This window comes from Peromyscus leucopus, chromosome 17, assembly GCF_004664715.2.
Source record: "Peromyscus leucopus breed LL Stock chromosome 17, UCI_PerLeu_2.1, whole genome shotgun sequence".
In the NCBI taxonomy this organism is placed as follows: domain Eukaryota; kingdom Metazoa; phylum Chordata; class Mammalia; order Rodentia; family Cricetidae; genus Peromyscus; species Peromyscus leucopus.
Window position 1 is genome coordinate 28307180 of NC_051077.1, and position 7970 is coordinate 28315149.

Sequence of the window (7970 nt, forward strand, 5' to 3'; positions counted from 1 at the left end):
CAAGCCTCAAGAAGTGGCGGGGGTCTTGGGCAGATGGGTGTGGGGGCAGCCTATAATTTACTTTTCATCCCTCATTTCTCCATTCAGTACTTTTGGCATAATGTTGAAAAAGAATGGGCATAGTAGGAATCTGTTTCATTCCTGACTTCAATGGGATTTCTCTAAAGTTTTCTCCATTTAGGTTCTTGTTCACTGGAGAGTTCTCATATACAGACTTTAGTGTGTTGAGCTATGTCCCCTCCAGTCCTTCATTATCTAGGTCTTTCCCCATAACATCGTGTTGGGTTTAGTCAAAGGCATTTTCTGTGTCTATTGAGATGATCATGTGACTTTTGTGTAAAATCCATTCATGTGGTTTATTACATACAATTATTTATTTTGATTTTGTGCCTGCATTTCAGGAATGAAGATAACTTGTTCATGGGAGATAGTCTTTTTGATGTATGTCTGTATTCTGTTTACAAGTATTTCCTTGAGCATTTTGAATCTATGTTCCTCATGGTTATTGGCTTGTAGGTTGGTTTTTGTGTCATGCTTTAGTATTAGAATGTAATTAGCTTCTTAGGCATTTGTGCATGTTCCATCTTTTACTATCTCCTGCAATGTTTAAGAATGATTGGCTTTACAGAGAGCTAGGGAGGCCCATGGAGATCCACAAAGATATCCCCGCAAAAGACTGCTGGCAATGGTCGAGAGACGGCAGGAACTGACCGAATCTGGTGATGGGATGGCCAGACACCCTGATAGTTGTGCCATAAACCCCATCCAAGGACTGAGGAATCTGGATGCAGACATCCACGGCTGGGCCCCTGGTGGAGCACTGGGAGTCTAATTAGTGAGAAAGAAGAGGGTTTATATGAGCGAGAATTGTTGAAACCAAGGTTGGATAAAGCACAGGGACAAATAACCAAATGAATGGAAGCACAGGATCTATGAACCAAAGGCTGAGGGGCCCCCAACTGGATCAGGCCCCCTGAACGGGTGAGACAGTCATTTGGCTTGATCTGTTTGGGAGGCAGCTGTGCGTTGGTGCCGGGTCCTGGGCTCGTTGCATGAGTTGGCTGTTTGAATCCTGGGACTTATGCAGGGACGCTTGGCTCGGTCTGGGAGGCGGGAACTGGACCTGCCTGGACTGAGTCTACCAGGTCGACCCCGGTCCTTTGGGGAGACCTTGATCTGGAGGAGGTGGGAATGGGGGGTGGGATGGGAGGAGGGGGAGGGGGGGCGAGAGGGGGAGAACAGGGGGAATCTGTGGCTATTATGTTGAACTGAATGGTGTTGTAAAATAAATTAAAAAAAAAAAAATAAGAATGATTGGCTTTAAATCTTCCTTGAAAGTCCGTTAGAATTCTGTTGTGAATTCAACTGGCATTGAAACATATTTTTAACCTGGAAGGCCTTTTATTACTACTATTTCAATCTTCTAATTTTCATGGGTCTGTTTTGATTGTTAATTTCTTCTTAGATTGGAAACTTCTTCTATCCTCTTCTTCATCTTTCAGGTTTTACAGCTTAATGGAGTATTTTTTTAATTTTCTTTTTTATTTGTTCTCGTGTCTTTCAAATCACGCACCTTCATCACCTTCATTTCCCCATCCTTTTGTATCCACACTCTGCCCTTGCAAACTATCCCCAAAATAAAATAAATTAAAATTTAAGAGAAAAAAGCAGAAAAAAAAGAAAAATCAGTAATCAAGAAGAATTCTCATGATGGGCCAGCATGGATATTGTGGTAGATAGCAGAGTCCTCGAACCAGATCAATCATTCTTTGCAATAAACACTTGCAAGTAAAAATATATGAGTCAAAGAATTTACTACATGACTCACTATGCCACACTACTGCTTCCATGAGGAGTACCGGTTTTTAAAGTAATCCCTTGTAATAGTCTGATTTTCTTTGATATATGCTGTAATGTTTCCCTTTTCATTTCTTATTCCGTTAATTTGTGTCCTCTCTTACTTTCTTTGAGTTAGTTGGGTGAAGCGTCTAGCAATTTTGCTTATCTTCTCAAAGAACCAGCTCTTAAACGAATTGATTTTTTGCGTTGTCTTCTTTGATTATATTTCATTGGTTTCTGCTCTGATTTTTATTATTTCTTGCTATTTTTAAGGTTGCTATTTTTTTTCAAATTTTTTTTGGATTGTATCATTAGGTAATTTACTAAAGGCCTTTCTGATCTTTTAATGAAGGTTCTTGGAATTGTGACTGCATTCTATATATCCCAGAAGTTTGGTTGTATGATGTTTTCAGTTTCAATAGTTTCAGGAAAACTCTTTTTAAATCTTGATTTCTTCTTGGACCCACCCATCATTCTGTAATGAGTTGTTCAGTCTTTATGAATTATCATATATTATAGAAATTTGTTGTCTGTGAATTTTAAGTTTTATTGCATTATCATCAGTTAAAATACAATGAGTTATCCCATCTCTTTGAATTTGGAACTATTTGCTTTGTGTCCCCCAATGTGGTCTATTTTAGAAAAGCTTCAGTGACTTGTGTCTGCACGAATGAGGGTTCTAACTGCAAGGTTTCAATGGAGAAGGCCAGGGATAAGAAACTGAACAAGACAGAAAGCTGGGGTCAGGAGGATTAAATAAGGTGATGTCTGATGCCCGCAAGTTTATTTAGCAGCACTGTTTCATGTACTATTTATTTAGCAGCACTGTTTCATGGACAGAGTTAGCACAACACTATCACAAAATGGGACAGAGTCATCATGAAAATTGTCAAGCAATTTCATACAAAGGGAACACAAGTTATCTCTAGTGTGCAACATACCAAGCACTCAGCAGACTTTCAAGGGAAAAGTAGATTTTCCAGGAATATAAAACAAAAATCCCTCAAGGTCCTGGACCCAGCCAAGCTGTGCAAGGACACAGAACTTAAATTCCCTTTATCTTTTCATCAGGACCTTTGAGAGACCTTTAGGTTAGCATGGCCCCAATACTTTCATGTGTTGATGAGAGGAATGAATGTATTCTTTCAAGAGTGGGTACAATATTCTATAGCTAATATCAAATCCATTATGATATATGATGTCCATTATTTTTGTTATTTCTTTGTATATATTTTTTGTCTATATCACATTTGTACCAAAGTAAGTGGAGTATTGAAATCATCTTCTATTAATGGATTGACATTAATCTGTGTCTTTAAACCCAGTAGTAAATTCTTTTATGAGATAGACTGTACCAGAATATGGTGCACATGTCAACGACAGTAAAGTCTTCTTGATTAACTATTTCCTTGATAAGAATGAAATGTCCCTTTATCTCCCATGGTTAGATTCACTTGAACTTTACTTTGTCAGATATTGTGAAAGTTAAGCCTACTTGCTTCCTGGTCTCATTTGATTGAAGTACTTTTATCCACATTTTTACTCTAAGTCAGTATCTGTCTTTAAAGCTAAGATACATTTCTTGTAGACATCAGGTAAGTAGATTTTGTTTCTTAACTAATTTGGTCAGCCTGTATTATATGTTATCTATGGTCACTGTGTTGTTCATAGTGGATGTTGCTGATTGTGTTCTCAGTGGTACTTTGTGTTATATTTATACTCATAGCATCTATGCTATGCTCAATCCCTTCTTTAGCCCAAAATCTTTTTTCCTGTATTTCCTTTAGGTTGGGTTTGTTGGATATACCCTTCTTAGTCTGTTTGTGTCATGGAAAAATTTCTTTCTCCTTAAATCATAGAATATCCTTTTGTTGGATATATTATTCAAGATTGGCAGTCATAATATTTTAGGAAGTGAAATGCATTGCTTTAGACACAGTTTTCAAAGTTTTTATTGAGAAATCAATTGTTATTCTGTTGGGTTTTTCTTTATATATGACCTTTTCTCTTGCAGTTTTCAATACACTTAATTTATCATTTATTATAACTTTGTTAAATAGTTATGCTGTGGGGATTGTCTTTCCTTGTCTTGTTTATTTTGGTGTTCATTGTGCTTCTTGTATCTATGTGTGCCTTTCCTCAATTTGGGCAAGGTCACTTCTATGATTTTCTTGAAACTCTGGACTATGTCATTGATATAGGATTTTACTTTGTCATCTACATTTTTAATTCAAAAGTTTGGTGTTTTCCATGGTCTCTCACATTTGAAGGCTTTTCTTGGCATTTCCTATTTCTTATGCATTCCTTTGTTATTTAAATAAATTATGTTCCTTGCTTATTTGGTCTACACCCTCTATTTTATCTTCAAAATCTGATAATTTTCCTTCTGTTTGATTTATTCTATAAGTAAGACATTCCTTTGAGTTTTGTTGTTGAGCTATTGGGTTTCTCAAGGATACCTTCATTTCTCCTAATGTACTCTTCAATGTTTCTGTTTCTTGATTGAACTCTGTTCTCAAGTCCTGGATTGTCTTATGCATTTCCATTAGTCTTACATTTGTGTTTTCTTTGGCATCACTTGGTAGGAGTTTAGCTGCCTTAAGTTCTTTCTCCTTAATTGCATTGAGCTGTTTCTTCTTGTATTTTTAAACTCTTTGAGTTCTTTATGAAGTTTATGATTGTTCTTTTATATTCTGTATCACAGAGTTCATCTAGGTAATTCACATTCACAAACACTTCTTTAGGACCTGTAGGATTTGGAGAGGAGACAGTGGCTTGAACTTTAATACTCTTGCTATTGTGCCAATATGATCTGGCCATATGGACTTCTGTTGTTAGGTCTGAGTTTGTTGTGGATATAGTGGTTCGATCTAGATATTGGAAATAGCTTGGGTGAACTGAAGTGAGGTGGATAGAGGATACTGGACTAGTTTACAGGATGTGCTTTCTTTTTCAAGCCTTGAGTTTGAGGGCATTTCTAGCTTCAGAACAAGTTTAAATATGGCATGGGGGAGTCATGAGGATTGTAAACTAGTCAGGGAGGACCTAAGCCCAAATATAGACCTTTGCACTGGCTTTGGAAGCCAGGCAAGATCTGATGTGTTTCAGAAAATGTGTGGTTGGGTATGTTAGGGGAACTCACTAGGCTGCAGTCTGGAAGAGGAGGGGGAAGTTTGGGTACCTTGTGGGGTTTTGAGAAATGACTCAGATGGGACCAGTAGTTGATTGCCAGTAGGGTAGGTCTTTTCAGAAGTCCAGACCGTAAATGTAGTACAGGCTTGGTTGGTCAAATTAGGTTAGCACATATAATATGAGTTGTAGGACTCAGTGGAAGTCTGGACAATTGATGGCACAGGCAGTGGGAGCTACACTAGAGTTGGCACTGCGTATGGGACCAGGGCTAGAAAAAGCAGATTGAAGGGAAATGTGGGTGGCATGGTTTGCGGCGACATTCACCAGGTTAGATTCTTTCATAGAGTGGTGTGGTGGAGGCAGCAGAGAAAGAACCTGTTGGTAGATGCACATAGGATGGCATTTGGGGAAGCTTAAAGCATGGCTATAGTGCAGAATGGGATGTTTGATTAGGCTAGAGGCCAGGTATTACTTTCTGAAAGATTTCTCTCTGCATTTAAAGTTGTTTTTTTTTTTTTTTTTTTTTTTTTTTTTTTAACATTTAACAGGGAATTGTATTTCCAAAGCAAACTAGATTTGATTGTATTTATTTAATCTGATACAAATCTATCAATGTCTTTATGATTTCATTTTGTAAGGAAGGTGATTAATCATTGAGTATCAAGATTTACCATTTTTGGTTGTAGGTTTAAAGGAAATAATACTGAAGCTTAAATTATCTTCCCATATTAATAAAGTGAAATGATGAGACTCAGATTTCAGCATAGGAAACAAGTGTAGTATCTTTACATCATTAGAAACACTTATCCTTGAGTTGACCAAGCATGCTAACTGGAAGGTATAGCTCTCTACACTGGAACTAGAGATCAAAGGGAAGCAGGTATCAATAGTCATTCATGGCTTTGAAGGCTGTTCCTGGGCTGGGGAAGGATAATTTCAAAGGAGAGGTTTGGTGCTGCATTCATGTCTAGAAACAGTAGAGGGCACAGAGACCTGAGATCATAATACTTGGTATTTTATAGTTGTTCTGAATCTCTAGAGCCGACAATGGTGTTGTACTGGCTAGATACATATGTTAAACTGACACAAGGTATAGTCATCTGAGCAGAGGGAACTTTGATTGAGAAAATGTCCCCATAAGATTACGCTGTAGACAGTTCTGTAGAACATTTTCTCATTCAGTGATTGATAGGGGAAGGCCCTGTCCTTTTTTAGTGGTGCCACTTCTGGGTTGTTGATTCTTAGTTCTATAAGAAAGCAGGCTGAACAAGCCAGGAGGACTAAGGCAAGAAGTAGCACCCCTCCATTGTCTCTGCCTCAATTCCTGCCTCCAGGTTCTTGCCCAGTTAGAGTTCCTGTCCTGACTTCTGTAGATAATAGAGATGGATAAGGAAATGAGAGCCAAATCAATCCTTTCCTCCCAACTTGCTTTGATAATGGTGCTTCTTAATAACAATAATAATCTTAACTAGGACAGGCAGGCCTGTTGGTGAGTTTTCAAATCTGTGTTAAAATCACCTGCAGAGGCTTGAGGCTCAGGCCTGAGCAGCCCACAACCGAAGTCTCCACCCCACATGGGCCAGAGTCTCTGGCTTTTTCTGTCCTGATGGGTTGTGAGCTCTCTCTGGATCTCCATCTCAGACTGCTACCACACTAGGTATCTGCCTTCAAACTCCCTCAGGGTTCTACTGTTCTACACAGTTGGCAGAGTTGGTGAGTCAGTTAAGATTTCTTAAAGGGAGAAATTAGTTAAAAGGGAATTTTTTTTCCCACATTAAAAAATGGGAAACATTTTTACAATGGAGGGAACTTGGTCTCTGTTTGATAACACATTAGGTGGTCTGAAAATGGAACAATTAAATGAGAGAGTAATTAGTGTTAATGGGATCTACATAATGTCAATTATGAACATTATTTGTTTGATCATTTTTGTTTTATCATTAAAAAGGTTGGTTCAAATGAGTGTCAAGATAAAAGTTTTATAAAAACTTGTTAAAGCAGATCATAGAGGTATTCAGACCCAGACAGAAGAATTTAAATGTGAATCTATCTCAGCATTGTATTATATGGTTACTGAGAAACAGCCTAAGGCGTTCAAAATTCACTCTTCATCTATCCGGTAACCTTACAGGAACTGCCAAATGCTCAAAAAGTGTACGAGCTGTTTTGGACCCCTGAGCAAATGTTAGATTTGAGGAGATTCAAGGAAGCTATAGTCTCATATGGTATGCATTCTTTGTAAAGCAGATGTTAACATGTGGTTTACTTGTAATAAAATTATCCCTCATGACTAGAAAGATTTGGTTAGAACTGTTTTAGAGGTCTGTACAAACAGATAGGAAGTGACAGAGCTGTGCAGAGAGAGGAAGTAAGATGGCAGGGCACAGAAAAATATATAAGAAGTGAATGTACAGGAAGTAGCTCTCTTGGGCTGAGGATTCCAAGCAGTAGTAAGAACTTGGGGCTGGCTTGTTCTATTCCTCTGATATTTCAGCTTTCTCCCCAATATCTGGCTCTGGGTTGTTATTAATAAGACTGTTTAGCAATTTGTGTTACATTTTCCACTTTGATTTGCTTTGGTAATTATGTTTCATAATAACAATAATTACTTAACTAGGACAGGTCTGTTGTTGAGTTTTCAAATCTGTGTTAAAATCACCTGCAGAGTGAGAGCTACTGATACCATCAAAGTACAAGCTGAGATTGCAGCAACCATCCTCAAAACCTCAAACCATTCCCTCAAGTTTCAGATCTCACTCTGGCTCTCCTAAGGGGCAGGTTCTAGCAGACAGGAATTGCCATGAGGAAATGGTATTTGCAGGTTCCTTCTCACTATGTGACAAAGCAGACTGAAAAGGGGAAGGGCTTTAGAGCTGAGAGAAAACAAAGCAAAGAAACACATATAGAAGACCATGGGTTGGACGTATGATAATGGCCGACAGACATCAATTCCATTAAAAATACAGCAACAAAATGATGAAAATAAAGAAAAATATGAG